At 40.0% G+C, this 17,787-nt stretch overlaps 2 non-coding genes and 1 pseudogene across 2 annotated transcripts; 1 reads left to right on the top strand and 2 right to left on the bottom strand.

Annotated features, from left to right (window-relative positions):
• The first annotated feature begins 8,099 nt into the window (after positions 1-8,099).
• TRNAR-CCG (transfer RNA arginine (anticodon CCG)) lies at positions 8,100-8,172 on the top strand. Its single transcript has one exon. It is a non-coding gene; the product is annotated as a tRNA-Arg (tRNA).
• Positions 8,173-11,777: 3,605 nt separating this feature from the next.
• Positions 11,778-11,878, bottom strand: LOC130832207 (U6 spliceosomal RNA; annotated as a pseudogene).
• A 5,238-nt stretch (positions 11,879-17,116) lies between these two features.
• On the bottom strand, positions 17,117-17,222 carry TRNAL-CAA (transfer RNA leucine (anticodon CAA)). The gene is made up of 2 exons: positions 17,185-17,222; positions 17,117-17,162 (listed from the first exon to the last, which is right to left on the bottom strand). It is a non-coding gene; the product is annotated as a tRNA-Leu (tRNA).
• Between the last annotated feature and the right edge of the window lie 565 nt (positions 17,223-17,787).

Genomic DNA, 17,787 nt, shown 5'->3' on the forward strand with positions numbered 1-17,787 from the left:
TCCTGCCTAAGACGACTCCGAAATATTCATATGACCCGTTACTACACTTTCGACAAAAAATTTTACATTAAATTCAATCTTCGAATTTTTCTATACTGAATACTGTCTTGTAGCTAAGCTGTAACAAGGAAAACTAAATATTATACCGAAAGTCCCGTCTGGTCCTGAGCTCTCCCACTACGGGTCACCCTCTCGGACGCCTGCTCGACCGCCACCCGCCAGTGGAGAAGGGGGCAGTTCTGACTGGCCTCCCCCAGGGAGAGGCCTGGAATAAGGCCTCCGCTTAAAAAAGTTGCCAGAAAACCGAGAGTATAATACAGGAGGATAAAAAGAAGAAAGCCCTAGACGGTGCCATGGGGATTTAGGTCCAGGTAGAAAAGGACTGGAGGCGAATTGTAGACAGGCTCGCGTCGGTCGCAGCCCCCCCCCTCAGATAAGTTCCCGCTTTCAGCCTCCGAGTCGGGAACCCGCACGGCGGCAGCGTCTCCCGGGCTCTGAGCCTCGGATCGCCAGCACCACCGAGACGCGCGCACGGGGAAGAGGAGCGAAAGAAACCTTAGAAGCCTTAGAGCGCCCCCTTTCGGGAAGAATCCTCCACGGACTGAAGTACGTAGAAGAAAGGTGTTTTAAGGGAGAGGCGTGATCTGCAAAACGAGTTAACTATTGTAAACCCTCCGTGTGCCTACAGTCTTTAGACCCCTTACTCTCGGAGGTGCAACCATCAGGCGCTTCCCGCCTTTCTCTGACTTTGCGTAGAGGGTCGATCCAGAAAAGAGTATTGGGAGCAAATCCTAAGTCCTTTTCCATCTCAGTTTTCTTCTGAATCTCTCTTACCGCTGTGGGACTCTTGGAGACCTGAAATCACCATCTCCTTTTCCGCTGCTCCCCAACTCCGGACCTGGCTATGCCAGCGGATCAGACCCTGCAGAGACCCAGGGGGACTAGTACGCTGCGGGAGGGTGTCTGATAGACAAGGGGAAATAGGGTATACAATGCATGGGCCACAGGCGACTCTCAGACCCAGAGGTTAAAGGGACATATAGTGTTTTTAGACAACACTGCAGGGGTCCCTGTAGATGGAAAATCACCTGGAGGAGCTTAATAAAACTATGGACTCCATGGCCCCACTCCCTAGACTGAGCGCTCTCAGAATCTCCGACACTGCTTGGGATTCTTATGTTATTTAAGAGTTCCTCAACTGGAAAAGGGAGCCTCCTAGACACTGTTGGCGGGAATGTAATTGTTGCAGCCACTATGTAAAACAATGTTGGTCCCTTAAAAAACTAAAAATAAGAGTTGCGACACTATCCAGCAATCCCACTCCTGGGCATGTATCCGGACAAAATTGTAATTGAAAAAGATAATTGCACCCCTATGTTCATTGCAGCACTGTTTACAATAGCCAAGACATGGAAGCAATCTAAATGTCCACCGACAGACAAACGGATAAAGAAGATGTGGTACATATATACCAATACAATGGAATACTACTCAGCCATAAAAAATAATAATAAAGAAATAATGCCATTTGCAGCAACATGGGTGTACATAGAGGTTAGCATACTAAGTGAGGTAAGTCAGATAGAGAAAGACAAATGCCATATGATATCACTTATATGTGGAATCTAAAATATGACACAAATGAAACAGAAACAGACTCACAGACATAGAGAACATACTTGAGGCGGGGAGGGAAGGATTGGGACTTTGGGATTTGCAGATACAGACTATTATATATAAAATGGATAAACAACAAGGTCCTACTGTATAGCACAGGGAACCATATTCCATATTCTGTAATACACCATAATGTAAAAGAATATGAAAAAAGAATGTATATGTATGTATAACTGAATCACTTTACTGTACAGGAGAAATTAACACAACATTGTAAATCAACTATACCTCCACAAAATAAATTTTAAAAAATAATAAATATCCCTCAATTGAATCTGATAGACTGGTTTGGGAAACACTGGGCCTGAAAATTTAGAGACAGAAACTGTAATGAACTAGGATCCTGGAAAAGTTAACACAGGAGAAGGAGAAAGACAGAAGGGAAGAGAGGGGACCTGGGAGTGGGAGGTAGAAAGGTGGGAGGAAGAATGCAGCAGAGCGGCTCCTTCAAGACGCTGGGGATGTGGATGTACAGAATAGTAGACACGTCCGGGATCCTTATCTCTCCTGCACTTTCTCTAGGTAGGAGAGAAAAAAGGCCCCTTGCTTTAAGATGAAGGAGCGGAAAGGCATTGGTTCTACTAGTCCAGTCATTCACAAACTTTAGGTGCTTCAGAATCATCTGGAAGGCTCATTGAAATCTAAATTGAGGATATTATCCCCAGAATTTGATTCAGTGGGTCTGGGATGGGGCCCAAGAATTTGCATTTCTAACAGGTCTCCAGATTATGCTGATGGTTCCTGGGGCCAAAATTCACAACCTCTGTAGACTCTAAATCATAAGAGAATCTCATTAATGGAGAAGGCCCTGACTTACATCAGCATCACAAACCGTACCCTCCTTTACTGTGCTTTTCAGGATCAACTCCTTACACATTTTTTTGTTTGTTTTTTGCTGAAGATCATAGTTAAACCTACATTCTAAGCCACTTCTTTGAGAGTTGTTCATTTCCCTGGGCATCTCCCATATGTATATGAGATATACATGTTAATAAACGTGTTTGCTCTTCTCTCCTTAATCTGTCTTTTATTAAAGGGCTCAGCTGAGACCTTAGAAGGTAGAGGGGAAGTTATTTTTCCTCCCCATACAGTTGGAAGTTATGTAACCATATATAGGTGTCTTTCCAAAGTGCAGCAGGGAAGTCAATCTGTGTGGTTGTCAGGGAGCAGAGTTGAGTGTTGAGGAAGGATGCTGTCTATTTAGACCTGGGTGGCTGGGACAGCAGTGGGAAATACTGTCTTTGCTTTCTTGCTTGTTTTTATGTTTGGTTGGGATTCCCAGACAGGGGATGAGAAGACAGACTGCAGACAAATGCATGTGCTTTACAAGATTTTCAGAAAAAAACAAAATTTCTGAACTTAGGCATTGTTAAAAAACAAAATTCAACTGAGTAAACTTAAAAGATCTGATTGGTTTTATTCAACAATTAATGAATCAGGCAGCATCCCACCTAGCAGGTAGAAAGACTTTTACAGACAGAAGGGGGCAGGACAAGGATGTTACTAGCAAAGAGTGGATTGTTTGTGGCAAGGTCACCTTCCTTTGGAGGATAGTGGGGGGAGGGGGGCTCTATCAGGCAGATTATCTCACTACTGCTGACTAGGTAATTCCAGATTGAATGGTTTAAGATTCCACTCCATAGATAGTGATTTTTCTGATGGATCTGGGCAAAGCAAATTGAAAACCTTCTGGAAAGGACTGACCATTCTAAATGCCATTAAGAACATTCATGGTTCATGGGAAGAGGTTAAAAGATCAACATTAACAGGAGTTTGGAAGAAGTTGATTCAACTCTCACGGATGACTTCGAGGAATTCAAGACTTCACTGGAGGGAGTAACTGTAGATGTGGTAAAGCACATGGAATCACCTTCACCCTGAAACAAGGGGCACCCAGCTCAGAGAAACAGAAGTCACATCTTCCACCCCCAGGTAATCTCTAACAATGATCTTATGTAGAACTGCTGGACAGAGCTTAAAGTGATTAAATTAAAATGATTTCCCTGCTTGGAATCATTTTGGGTAAAAAATCAGCCAGCCTGTGCTGCCATCCCATCCTGGGAAAGTAGAGTGCTGAAAACAGGACACTCCCTCCCTGCCATGTTAATGTCCCATGCCGGCATACCCTTTCACAATCTATACTCCACCCAACAATTGTTGCTTGTGAATTCATCAACCAAAGAACTATTACAATAACCCCTTAAAATGCCTTCAGTTTTTGAAGAAATTAAAATTGGGGGATGAGAAGGATGGAGAAAAAGTAAAACAGATCAGGGAAGGCATGGGCTAGGGGAAGGAGATTGACAGCTAGGTATTACCTCTCCCCCTTCTAAGGAACCATAGAAATGATAGAAAAGACATGTATTTGGAAGAATAAAAATGTAACTGCCCTTGAACAAGAAAGAGACTTTAGGTAAAATGGACCAACAGGTGAAAGATCAGAATTACAGAGAAAGAACAGAGAAATTGCTGTCCTATCTGTAGGGGATGTGACGTAAGGACACTCTTTCTCTCCAGGTTTAGGGAAGGCACCTCCACCTGAGTGAGGGTTTTATAACTTGTTTTCTCAAACACCTTCAGCTTAAATTTCAATATACCAAGGTGCCATATTTTGAGGTAGCATATCCCAAACCCCATTAGTACCTTAATCTTAGTTTTAAAAGCCTCAAAGATTGCATAAAAAGGCAGCAATTATTAATAAGACACAATATCATCATGAACAAAGAAGGGAGGAAATGTAAAAATCTAAGAGGATTCTCCGCTGAGTTTCAAAACATCTTGAAGTTCCCACTCCCTTGAAATAAATAGAAACTGGAATCTGTACAAGACACATTTTAAATGTCTAATGAAAGAAACATACAAAGAATTTCTACTCCGCCTTTTCAAAAGATTGGTGATGTTTCAGTTAAAGCAAAATATTTGAAGTTATTATTTTTGGACCTTCACCCTTACTCAATCTTTAAAAACCAATCAATAAAATACCTAGAAATAAATTTAACCCAGGAGGTGAAAGACCTGTACACTGAAAAGTATGAGACGTTGATAAAAGAAATTGAAGAAGACACAAATAAATGGAAAGATACACCATGCTTATCGTTTGGAAGAATGAATATGGTTAAAATGTCCATACCCAAAGCAATCTACAGATTCAATGAAATCCCTATCAAAATTCCAATGGTGTTTTTCACAGAAAAAAAGAAAAAACAATGCTAACATTTGTGTGGAACCACAAAAGATTCTGAATAGCCAAAGCAATCTTGAAAAAGAAGAACAAAGCTAGAGGCATCCATTTCCTGCTTTCAAACTTTATTACAAAGCTATGGTAACCAAAACAGTATCATAATGGCATAAAAAAAGACACATAGATCAGTGGAACAGAATAGAGCCCACAAGTAAAACCACACAAAGGAGCCAATAATATACAATGGGGAAAGGACAGTCTCTTCAATACATGGTGTTGGGAAAACTGGACAGTCACATGCAAAAGAATGAAACTGGAGCACTATTTTACAACATACACAGAAATTAACTCAAATTGATTAAATTGTAAATCAACTGTACTTCAAAATTTCTTAATGTTAAAAAATGGATTAAAGACGAGCAATGAAGAGGTGAAAGAAACAAAAAGTACAAAATTGGGTTGGGGAGACCAATTTTTATTTGCAAATGGTATGGATGCCAAGATGAAACTTCAAGAGAATCCGCCAAAGAGTTTAGACTTCAAAAGTTTGTTTCCTCCTCTGGAATGTAACCACTAGTTTCCAAAGAGTTCAACTTAATTGTTATGCAAAACTCATTCGCAGCTAGCATCCATAGCCAGCCTTCAAATTTCTAAATTGGTTTGCTAGAGGGTATTGTCTGTATTTTCACTCTTGGCCAAAGGATTATTAATAAAATCATTAACTCTAGAATGTTCTTTTCTTAAAAATTATATGTCCAAATGGCTTCATTTCTGCGGTATGGTCCACAACATAAATAAAAACTACAGGTCTGTAGTTTGTTGAGCTTTACATCTTCCCCCATTTCCTTTTTTTCCCCTCTCTGAAATGTAAATTCTAAGGCTTTTGATCCTAGAGTTACTTTCACAGCAGAGCAAATATACTCCCCGGCCGTGGCTTATGGGATCTTATTTCCCCGACCAGGGATCGAACTGGATCCCGCGCAGTGATAGCGGAGTCCTAACCGCTGGACTTCCAGGGCATTCCCGAAATTTTTTGATGTCTAAATATGAATGGGGGAAGGAAAGAATGTTATACAGTCAAAGGAGGGGAGGGGAAGGAGAGAGAGAGCAAGACAGAAGAATTGATTTACAGAGAACGTGTGAATATTCTTTCCAGTGAGGTTTGGGGCAAGTGAGCCCAACCATTCCCTAGGTCTCTGAAAACAGAAGATGCATTCATTCTTCCCGATTAAACCAGCCCTACCCAGGATTCAGGCAGCTTTCTCTGATCATGACTAGCATGGTCTTTGTGAGGCCCAGCTGCTAAAAGATTGCCTTATGTAAAGAATTCACACAAAGTCTTTAAAAACCGAGGTAGTTCAGTTGGCAGAGTGTTAGACTGAAGGTTTAATGTTCTGCGATTATATCCTGGGTTTATTTGAAATTATTTTCTCATGGCCCTATTCCGAAAGTAATTTGCCTAAGCTCCCCACCCTTTGCAGAAATGAATCTTTAAGAGTGAAAATGCTTGGTGAACAGTAATTGTAAATCTTTCACATTTGATGTGATATGATGGGGTTCAGCACATGCTATCCTCAAATATGGTACCTTGGCATATTGAATATTTTAAGATGAAGGAATCTGAGAAAATGGCAGAAGCAGGAAGTTTACTCTGACCTTCCTCTCACACTTCTTCCCTGAAACAGGTCATAAAACCATCAATTGAGAGGCGCCTTCCTATACTCAGATGCTCAAAGGAGCATGTTTATCTCCAAAAACAAAGGGACACCAAAAAGAATCCTAACAAACAGGCCTGGTTAAGTTTCCCCCAGTGTACTAAACTGTCCTCATACTTTTTGAGCTATTATATTTCTTCACGACTGTCCACTTCATCGAATCCAGCAGAAGAATACACAGGTTGAACCATTTCTTAGGGTCTTCGTTTCCTTAGGAAGTCTCCTGTGTCATAGAAAACTTTTTTTAAAATAAATTTGTACACTGTTCTCTTGTAATCTGACTCTGTCATTTGAATTTTCAGACACAGCCAGAGACCCTAAGAGGTGGAGGAAAACTTTTTTCTCCTCTGTGCTACTTCCTAAAGTGAATTGGGATATTTTTGTCACTTTTTGTGCTCTGCAACAGTTTATATAATCCTCTGTTGGAATGACAGGGAAGCACCCTTGTTATTACTCCAAATCCTGTGCTCATTCTGGGACACCCTCTGCCCCACCCCAGTAGTCTCTCCCTCATCAGTATCCCTAGATTCCAGCCCTGAGCTAAATGCCAAAGCCTATAGTAGGCACTCCAAAAATCTTGATTGACAAGTTCGGCAATAATTTGAGTTTTGCCTTAACCCCAAGAGAAGATAGGGTAGGGGAAAACGGAGGGATGGGAGACGTTGGTGGGGTCTTTTTGTGAAAGGGTGTAAGATGCAGGAGGCAGAAATTTTGCTTTGATTTGGTTTTGTTTCAAATAACTTGCCATTTTCAAGAAATCAAAACCATGGAGTAAATGGATAGATGAGTGTTACTGCTTTACTTTTAGGGTTGGACATTTCACATCTTTCCTATTCCACCCACACTTTTGATGATCATGGTTCTTTCCAAAAAACCCTATTGCTCTGTGGCTTAATCCATAAACGAACCAGTGGACATCTTCTTGTGAAGAACAAGTCAAATATGGGAATTATCCAAGTCAAGCATGGAAGTCACCAAGTTCCTAAGTTCCTTGACAGCGTCCATTCACTCCATTCTTTTTAAACATACAAGTATATATATATATATGTATATATGTGTGTATAGGTATATATAAGGCACATATATATATATATGCCTTCTTGCACTTCCAGGAGAACACTCTACGAAGCTTCCAGGTCATCTCTGCTCTTCCTCCAGCACCTCCATTATTCCTTTCAGACTCCCACCCTCCGAATGCACCATGTGTGCTCACTCCTTCCTCCTTGCTGTTTTCCATAAGGGATGCAACATCAGCTCTCCACTCAAAGCCTTCCTCTCTACCCCGCCTCTCCAAGTCATTAATCAAAAACTTCAACAGGGTCCACAACAATGAACCATCTAACATTATTGACATCTATGTGTTAGTTTTTACAGATTTTAGACGGTGTTGAAAATAGTTTAACTATTGGTGAATTGAATCTTAAAGTTAACTCATCTAGATCGTCAGAATCAACGGTAGAAAAACCCCATCCCCCTCCTGTTTACATATCTTTTGTACATTACGTGAGAACAGGTTCCCACCAGCTGGCCGCGTGGCCTAATGGATAAGGCGTCTGATTCCGGATCAGAAGATTGAGGGTTCGAGTCCCTTCGTGGTCGTCTTTTTCCCATTTGCTCGTCTGGATCACTGCCGGGTTGGATAAAGCTTGGAAGATGTTTAAAATCTGATTTGCTTCGTTTCCCTACTGGTTGTTCTTGTGAGTTGAAAAAATGAATACACTCATTTAACATTCCTATATTGGAGGCCTGGTGTGTGACGAGTGCTCTACAAATGAACAAGGAGGAAATAGCATGTGACCTCAAGGAGCTTACTGTCTACCAGACCCGACAAATGAAATCAAGTAAACACAGAAAAAAAATACACCTAAAATTTGTTTCACGTCCTATGAAAAACATAAGCAGTGGGCTGAGATAAAAAAAATAAGGGATGGGGGCTTCTTTAGACAGAGTTTTATTCCATGGTATAAGGAATAATAGTGTTAACTCGCTGAGAATCTGAAGGCACTTGGTCTTTTCAAAGTTAAAATACGTAACTTTTGGGGGGGAGGGGAGGCGGGGAAGGGGTCACTAAAAAATTAACTACATGGGGTAACGGTGAGTTGAATTTCTGGAAACAAGATGTCTGACTAGGATTCTCTACAACAGTGGCTCTAAATGGTTTGAAATAGGTGTTCTCCAGATTTTCACTAGCTACCATAAATATCACAGCCTCTACCTCCCAAATAGCAACCTCAGAGTGAAGCCTAAAGGCAGGAGCCACCAAAGGCTTTTTTTCCAATTGAACTGTCCTCTGGAGCAACTTCTATGTAGTCATGATAGGTTTAGTTTTAGCAAGAGTGCGAATGCCATAAATGGGTACGAACAGCAGGGAGGTTCCTCAAATAATTTAAAAATAGAACTATGGTATGACCCGGCAAGCAACTCCACTTCTGGGTATATATCCAAAAGAATCGAAAGCAGAATCTCAAATAGATTTGCATCCGTGTTCATAGCAGCATTATTCACAATAGCCAAGAGGTGGAATAAACCCAAATATCCTTAGAGGGATAAATGGATAAACAAAATGCAGTATATACCATGGAATGTTATTGTCTTAAAAAGGAAGGAAATTCTGTTATATGCTACTACACGGATAGACCTTGACAACATCATGCTAAGTGAAATCAGCCAGTCACAAAAAGGACAAATACTGTATGATTCCACTTATACAAATGTAGATGAAAAATTAATTGACAGTTGATCTAAAGAAGAAAAAGAGAATTTTATTCAAACCAACATAAGGATTATAACCTGGGAGACAGTCTTTCAGAAAACTCTAGGACTGTTCTGCTTGTTAGAGGTCAGTGGTACGGTTACATACATTTTCAAGACAAAGGATCATTCATCAAAATGACACAATGACGTTTTACATAAAGTTCACCAAGGATACACAGTCCACATCTACACGCACGAAGTGAACAGCAGGTCAACATTACCCCTCACAGAATTTGGAAAAGAATGCTATCCTCTAAGGAATTACATTGCTGGCATTACATTCAGAAGAAGGAAAAATATATTGATCTTTATGGTTGAGCAGACATTCCTGCCTTTGAGGAGGTCTGGTTAATGTATAATGCAGATGCACATTGCACATTAGGGAGGGCTCTGCCAGACAGGCCTATGTTATACTTAATTTTCTGGTCCTGGCTTAAAAACATAAATTCTATTCTATCACAAAGTATCTAAAGTAATCAAATTGATATAAACAAAGTAGAATAGTGATTACCATTTTATGAGGGGAGGGAGAAATGGAGTTGTTTAATGGGTACAGAGCTTCACTTTTGCAAGATAAAAGAGTTCTGGAGATATGTTCCACAGCAATATGAATATTCTTAACACTACTGAACAGTACACTTAAAATGGTTAAGTTTTTTTTTAACCACAATTAAATAAATAAATATTCATTAAAAATAATTTGTTGGCCATAAACATATAGGTTTATTTTGGATTCTCAATTCTATTACATTGGTTTATATGTTGGTCCTTATGCTGGTATCATACCAATTGGGTTACTGTAGCTTTACACTAAGTTTTGAATTCAGGAAGTCTGAGTTCTCCACTTTTGTCCTTCTTTTTCAAGATTGTTTTTGTTACTCATATTGCAATTTGACATGAATTTGAGGAATAGTTTTTTCTTTTCTGCACAGAAAGGCTGTTATAATTTTGATAGGGATTAAATTGAATCTTTAGATCACTTTGGGTAGTATTAAAATCTTAAGAACATTAAGTTTTCTTATTTAGGAACTTGAGAATCTCTTTCCATTTATTTGGGTCTTCTTTAATTTCTTTCAACAATATTTTGTAGATTCAGTGTACACATCTTTCATCTCCTTGGTTAAATTCACTCACAGGTATTTTATTCTTTTAGATGCTATTGCAATGGAAATTGCTTTCATAATTTTCTTTTTGGATTATTCATTGCTGGTATATAGAAATACAACTAACTTTGTATATTGATCTTGTACTCTGAAACTTTGCTGAATTCATCTATCAGTTCTAGAAGTTTTCTTGTGATCATGTCATGATCTTGCCATCTGTGAACAGAGACAGTATTACTTCTTCTTTTCCAATTTGGATGCCTTTCACTGATTTCCCTTGTTTAATCACTTTGGCCAGAACATTCAGTACAATGTTGAATAACTTTGGTGAAACAGGCATCCTTGTCTCATTCCTGATCTTGGATGGAAAGCTTTTAGTTTTTCAACTTGAGGATGATGTTAGCTGTAGTTTTTTCTTAAATGTCTTTTATCATGTTGAAGAAGGGCATGCTATTTTAAGAGGTGAAGTACAGACTCTTTCTCACCTCAAGTTCCATGAAAGGGAGATATCTGTAATAAAAATGGATGAAATGGGGTTAAAATAGGAATACTGTGTCATTTCCATAATACTACCTTTCTACATCAAATTTATAAGAAACTGAATGATACTAGAGCTTATGAGTTAACTGAATTCTCTACTAAATTTCAAAGAGAAATCAGATTTGGTAACTTGTACTACTGCTTTCCTAGGAACCCTCTGATGGTGGACCACACTCATATCATTTTCAGTCAGACCTCCACATCTGCAGGTTCTGCAACCATGGATTAAACCAACTCCATATCAAAAATATTCAGAAAACAATTTCCAGAAACTTCCAAATAGCAAAACTTGACTTTGCATGCACTAGCAACCATTTACATAGCATTTACTCTGTATTAGGTACTATGAGTAACCTAGAGATGATTTAAAGTATACAAGAGAAGGTGTGTAGGTTATAAGCAAATAACTATGCCATTTTATATAAGGAACTTGAGTATCCATAGATTCTGGTATCCACTGGGGGTCCTGGAGCCAATCCTCTATGGATACCTGAGGACAATTATATATCCACTCATCAATGGAGACATTGGGCCTGTGTTGTATTGGTTATAGTTTGGCCCCCTTCGGAACCTACTTTCTATGCTGGGTAATCCACATTTCTTTAAAGTATCTTTTTAAATTTGAGCTGGAGCTATCCACAATTTAGCTGAATTTTAACTTAACTTTTAAAATCCTAGACATGCTTTACACTGGTTAGTATTGGTTAGGTGGATCATATCAACTCAGTTGCTAGGATGAAATTTATCCTTCTAAGGATAGCTTAGTCAAACTCTCATTTATTGATATTTTCATTTTTGATTTCTTTTAAATTTATGGAACGCTTCACAAGTTTGCGAGTCATCCTTGAGCAAGGGCCATGCTAATCTCTGTATCATTTCCAACTTTAATATATGTGCTGTAGAAGCGAGACGATTCTGCATTATTTACTTACACTTTAAAAGCCAAACAAATCAGGTACTCACTCCCTACTACCCTCCAAACAATTTTTAGCTAGTACACAATCATGTGTTTTATACATCTTTTTGGATATAATGAACATCTTTTCCTGAAACAGAAAGCAGGGAATCATGAATATTACAAAACACTATTTTTACAAGGGAAGTCTCAGAGTGAATGAACACTTCCAATATTTCACCTACCTTCTGAGTTTCAAAGTTTTCAGATATCTAGAGGCTCAAATGAAATATTTTTCATTCTTACCTAAGAGTCGGGCTGAACTTTGGAAGTGGTTATGGAGTGAGTCTGACTCTTTCCGGAAGAAGTATGACTGAAAACTTTTATCTCTGTTAAAGCAAGCCCTAGCCAGCTCATCCCTGGGCATGCCCTTGATGGATTTGCTAATGTTAAGTTAGTGTGGTATAATTAATATATGCGGTCTTTGTCCTGGTCCCTGGCACAAAGCTCCACAAACTCTTGGGATTTCATAGTGATAGGAGTGTATTTTGTCAGTCAAATCCTTATCTTATCCCTATCTTTGATCTTATCCCTATCTTTGATCTTATCCTAATGAGGTAACTTAGGGTGGTGCCCTTAGATAGCCTCAGAATAAGGCTGGTCACCAAAAAGGCCAAGAGATTAGAAGGATGGAATATTCACCCCCACCCACCCACCTCTGAGAAGGGGAACAGGGGCTGAGGAGGTGCAGAAAGTGTGCAGCCCAGCCTTAAAGCAGGTGGTCCACCTGGACCCGAGTCGGACCTGCGCGCAGGACCACAAAGGAGTCCCAAGTTTGAAACGTCCGAGAGCGCCAGAGCAGAAAAGTGGGCCCCAACTGGAGTTCCAATCGGCCCGCACAGCCGGGAACCACCTCACCCTTGACTCACCCCACCCTTCCAGCCAGTGAACCCGACCTTCTCCCCGGAGCTCCAAATGGGCGTGGTAAAAACTAACTTCTACCTGACCCTAAAGAGGCTGGTCCTAGAGCGAACCTAGCCTACAAAAGCCAAGGTTACTTCCTGGTCCTCTTTAGGACGTAGGAGGTCTAGCCTTCTCAGTGGTTCCTCCAGCTACAGTTTCCTGCCTCGAAAGCAGAAAAGCAGCTAAAACTTTCAAACTCACTTTCCGACTCCACCAGAATTAACTGGCTGTTTGCCTCTCCACCAGCACTACACATAGCATTTACAGATCCCTTTCTTTGTGCTGGAAAGAGTTATGCACTTTGCACATATTGTCTCATTTAACCCCGGAAATAAAGCATGAAGTAGATGGTATTATGATAGTCAAAGAACTTGAAACAAACTTGGCTTTTTGCCACAAATATTCACAAGTTTTACTCAGGCACAGTGTTTCTTCCTCGAGTTCTGTGACAGGAGAATTCAACAGTTTGACGCTTTTGAAAAAGTCATCACTTGATTGTCTTTAACTCATATTACACAACCTCTCTAGATTAACTTGGGCTCTTAAACCTGTAACAAATGTTCATTGCTTTCCTCTTCTGCACACTCCATTAGGAGAACCCAGTCTGGTGTTGCTTTCCTACTTCTTTTATGGAGGAAACAATGGTTGAGACTCTCCCAAGGAAAGGCATGTAAAATTTTAAAATCTGTAGTGGAGGAAAAAATAATTTTCCCTCTATTCTAAGTTCTTGACTGGGTCCCCTGTAACGAAAGACAGATGAACAAGAGAAAAAGAAACATGTTTATTAACATGTGTATCTCACATATGCGTGGAAGATACCTAGGGGAAAATGAGTAACTCTCAGAGGTGGCTTAGAATTCAGGTTTAACTACCATCTTCAGGTAAAGACAAAAGAAGCAAAGTGGGGGGGAGGTCAGTTATGGGGAGGTGACCAGGAAAAGGGGAGGAGAGAAAAGGAGGAAAGGAAGTGAGAAAGAGTAAGCTTTCACCGAAGAGAATACTGGGTCAAGGGTCAAAGTTCAAAGGCTAAAACTTTTAGTTCAAAGGCTAGTACTTCAAACCATAAGTGATTGAATTAAATACAAATTGTAGTCATTTTCCCCTCTCCAATTTCTCCTTTTCTCTCTTGTCATTGTTGCAATGCAAATAGAAGTGATTGTTCTTTTTCCTCTTGAGAGCAAGGAAAATGAAGAGAATGTCCAACAGGCTAGAGGAGAAAGATAACCTGGTCTGAAAGAGTACTGTACTCAATATTTTGTCCAGGGCAACTTAGTCAGATTGGGCTGCTATAACAAAATATCATAAACTGAATGGCTTAAAATGTTGCAGAAATCGATCCCATGATAAACCAAGCACCACACTTGGAGGGTTGGAGAACCAGGTTTATTGAGCTGCGGGACCCAGATGAACTAACGCTCCAAAATTCTGGGCCCCGTGCCAGATGAATTCTCTCCTTATATAGGTTAACACATAGGTTGGCATTAATTGATTGGCTACTCAGTTTCCATAGGTTACAGGTGATTACAGAGCTTGGGAGTTGCTAGGGGTTACATGCAAAGGGTTTTCAAACAAAGGCGAGCAGGGGCAGGAACAGAACATTCCATACTTATCTGATCATCTTTTAAGGTTCCAGTTGATTTTTAAAGTATTTTGTCCTCACTCTAGTGCAGCAAGCAGGTTTTACAGAAGCAGAGCAGGCATAAAGCTCTTTTCTGGCTGTGTATGAACTCCAGATTTTCCTCATCAAAATAACAGAAATTTATTTCTTACAGTTCTACAAGCTAGAAAGTCTGAGATCAGGGTGGTGTGAGTGATCAGGTTTCCAGTGAAGACCCTCTTCCTGGTTGTAGAAGGCTGTCTTCTTAGAGCAGAGTGAGGAAGCAAGCTCTCTCAGGACACTAATCCCTTTCATGAGGGTAGACATCTAACCCTCATTACTTTCCAAAGACCCCATCTTCAAATACCATCACATTAGGGGGTAGGTTCTCAACAAACGAATCGCAGGGAAGGGGGGAGGGAATATGTTCAGTCCACTAGAGCAACTTTCATAGATTTGAGGTGTCTTACAACTCTAAGTTGTAGGAAACTGATGATGGTGCAAATGATTTTCATCCACAGAAATGCAAGTGAACTGTTTAGTGGAATGCAATTGATCATTGCCCTGAAATTGACAGGTTAAAAGATCCATTTGTAAATTTATTCCAACATTACAGATTGTCTACAAACACGTGATACTTTGTATTTTCTTTTGAACCAGTTGTAATATCTTACTGGTTACTACATTTTTCATGAATTAAGTAGTCTTTGACACATATTCATTTTTATTAGCGTGAAAGTCATAATTTTCCCTTTTTAAAAAAACAGTATCATTTAACAATTTGGAAACAATTGAGGCATAGTCACTAGTGGCAGAAACAAAATATCAACTTTGCAGGCGCTGGTAAATGTAAATTGAAACATTGTTTGGATGTGAAGCTAGATCAGTTGTATGAAAAGTCATTTATAACAGCATCCTTACTTCTTTTTTTCTTCTAGAATTCTCCAAGAGAAACAGCTGCTATCTCTTCACCCTCACACTATCTTCCTGACTTTTTTTCAGCTCACCCAGTTCTCCAAAGAAAATACACATTCTTCCAGAGTATTCATAGATACACTTGTCTGCTCCTCTGAAAATGATTTTATTAGGGTAGTGGATACGATATATTATGCCCTGTACATTTATGTACATTAATAATAATAATAATGTCTTGTAAGCATTGATTTCCCCTCCTTAAGCTTTTATGTTTCAGTTCATATTTCAGTTACCCACAGTTAATTTAAGAACTGCAGGGAGCTGTTCAGTAGTACTTGAAACCATTTGGTTCCAGCCATCTGAATTCAGAATGTGGCCTCTCAAATCAAACAACTGGATCTGTCTCTGATGAATGTCACCAGATAATTTAATTGTCAGATAATCCAGGTTTCTCATCACCCACCTGGTCTCTTGTATTTTGACAATTAGGATAAAAATCAGTGATCAAATGAGTACAGTCATGTGTGGTCATAATGACAGAGAAATACACGGTCATGCATATATGACTCTTCAATAGCTGGCGTTAAATATTAGTCTCAAGATCCGGGATATGTATATCCTTCTCGTGAGAGACACAGATATCTTGGAATGTGGTGTTCCTGAGGCAGAATCAGTCATTTGGCTGGAATATAAGCAACACAGGGTATAAACTTATTTCACTGTTTTTAAAATTAAAATTAAAATCTATCCTATCCTGCCCTATTCTACTCTATTTTTATATTTCTACTGCCACAGCCCCAGGGCTGCATCCCCTGGTACATAATAAGCACTCATTTAATATTTGTTGAAAGAATGGTAATTAGAAATACCCTGAATGTTCAGAAAAAAAATAAGTAGATAAATGAAATAGGATCCACCTATCCTGTGGAATGATTTGCAACATTTCCTTTGTAAGGAAAAAGATTTAAGTGTTTACATGGAAAGAGCTCAAGATACATTAAGTGAAAAAATGTATCAGAGAATGTAGGACTCCATTTCTGTAAAAACGGACAAAATATTTATGAATATATATACACGAATGCAGAGAAAATAGGAGTGTAAGAAATACGGTAAAATACTGATGGTGGGTTAGCTTTGGAGGAGGAAAGTATAACTTTTATATTTTATTCAGGAGTTACAACGGCACTCAATTTTGACTGAGGAAACAAAACGATAATTATCAGCTGCCAACATGAGTGTGAATGTGCATAATTTACAAAGGAAATGTTTGAGAACTAGTTTATGACTTTAGAAAATAGAGAAGAGATTAGAGGATCTATATAAGATTTCTTTGCAGACAGCACTGCCATGACCCACAGGGGAGTGCGATTGGTAGGAAAGTGCTGCAGGATGTATTCAAGGCAGGGCGTGAGTCTGCGACAAAGCGGACGAGGCAGGTAGAGAAGACGGGAGGGTACCAGACCATTGCCCTCTTTCTCCTCCAGCACCAAAAGGAAAGGAACTATCTGGGTCCTAAAACTCTCTGTTTCTAGATTATCTCGCGATGCCTCAGAAAAACCAACCTCTCCTAGTGCTCTCCTGTCTTTATTAAATGTTTTCGCTCCAAATCTCGTGGCTTCCAAAAAATATCGCGATGCTTCAGCTTTCACTATTTTGGGTAACAGTCCCTGTGATAAATTTTTAAAAGTCAACTTTTAACACTATGGGTTAGTAAATTGCTTATGTATATTGCTCTTATCAACATATCTGTTTTGGAAAATAGGGAAAAAGAGCGTGTGTCAGAAGTGGGATTCGAACCCACGCCTCCATACGGAGACCAGAACCCCCAACCTGAGGAAGCTGAGCTTGAGTCTGGCGCCTTAGACCACTCGGCCATCCTGACACCTTACGAGAAGATGCGGATTTTCCACTGAAATAGAAACGAAGAGCAGCGCCTCTGTGACGTATACTCCAGAAACGGATTGACGTCCAGGTTGTCGGGTAAATGCTGGAGAATAAAAGGCTACTTGTGGATTGAAAAGGAAAACAGCTCATATTTCAGGAGAAAAGGAAAAAAAGAACATCATTTAGCCCAGGTCGTTTGGTGGGTTTTCCAGCCTCTAATCTTTACCGAAATCTTGAGCGTAGTCTCGCCCTAGGCTTGCTTTTTTTTGAAGACAGCGAGGAACAACACTAAAAGTCTAGCAAAAGACCCCGATTCTAGGGCATGGACCCATTTATCTTCTCTCTCAGGTTCCTTTTCGTCCCCCGATCTGCCCTGCCATTCGAGAAGTGTTTGTTTTGGGCTTCGAAGGTGACGGCCGAGGAACAGCCTGGGAAAATCCTTATAGGGCGCGACAGCTCCGGCCCGTGTAGACTTGACGAGGCCAGTTTCTGCCTCAAGGGATTGACCTGTTCCAGGTCCAGAGAAACTGCGGGAGCGACACGCTTGCTTCCCGACCTTCCTG

Source organism: Hippopotamus amphibius, chromosome 11, assembly GCF_030028045.1.
Source record: "Hippopotamus amphibius kiboko isolate mHipAmp2 chromosome 11, mHipAmp2.hap2, whole genome shotgun sequence".
Taxonomy (NCBI): Eukaryota; Metazoa; Chordata; class Mammalia; order Artiodactyla; family Hippopotamidae; genus Hippopotamus; species Hippopotamus amphibius.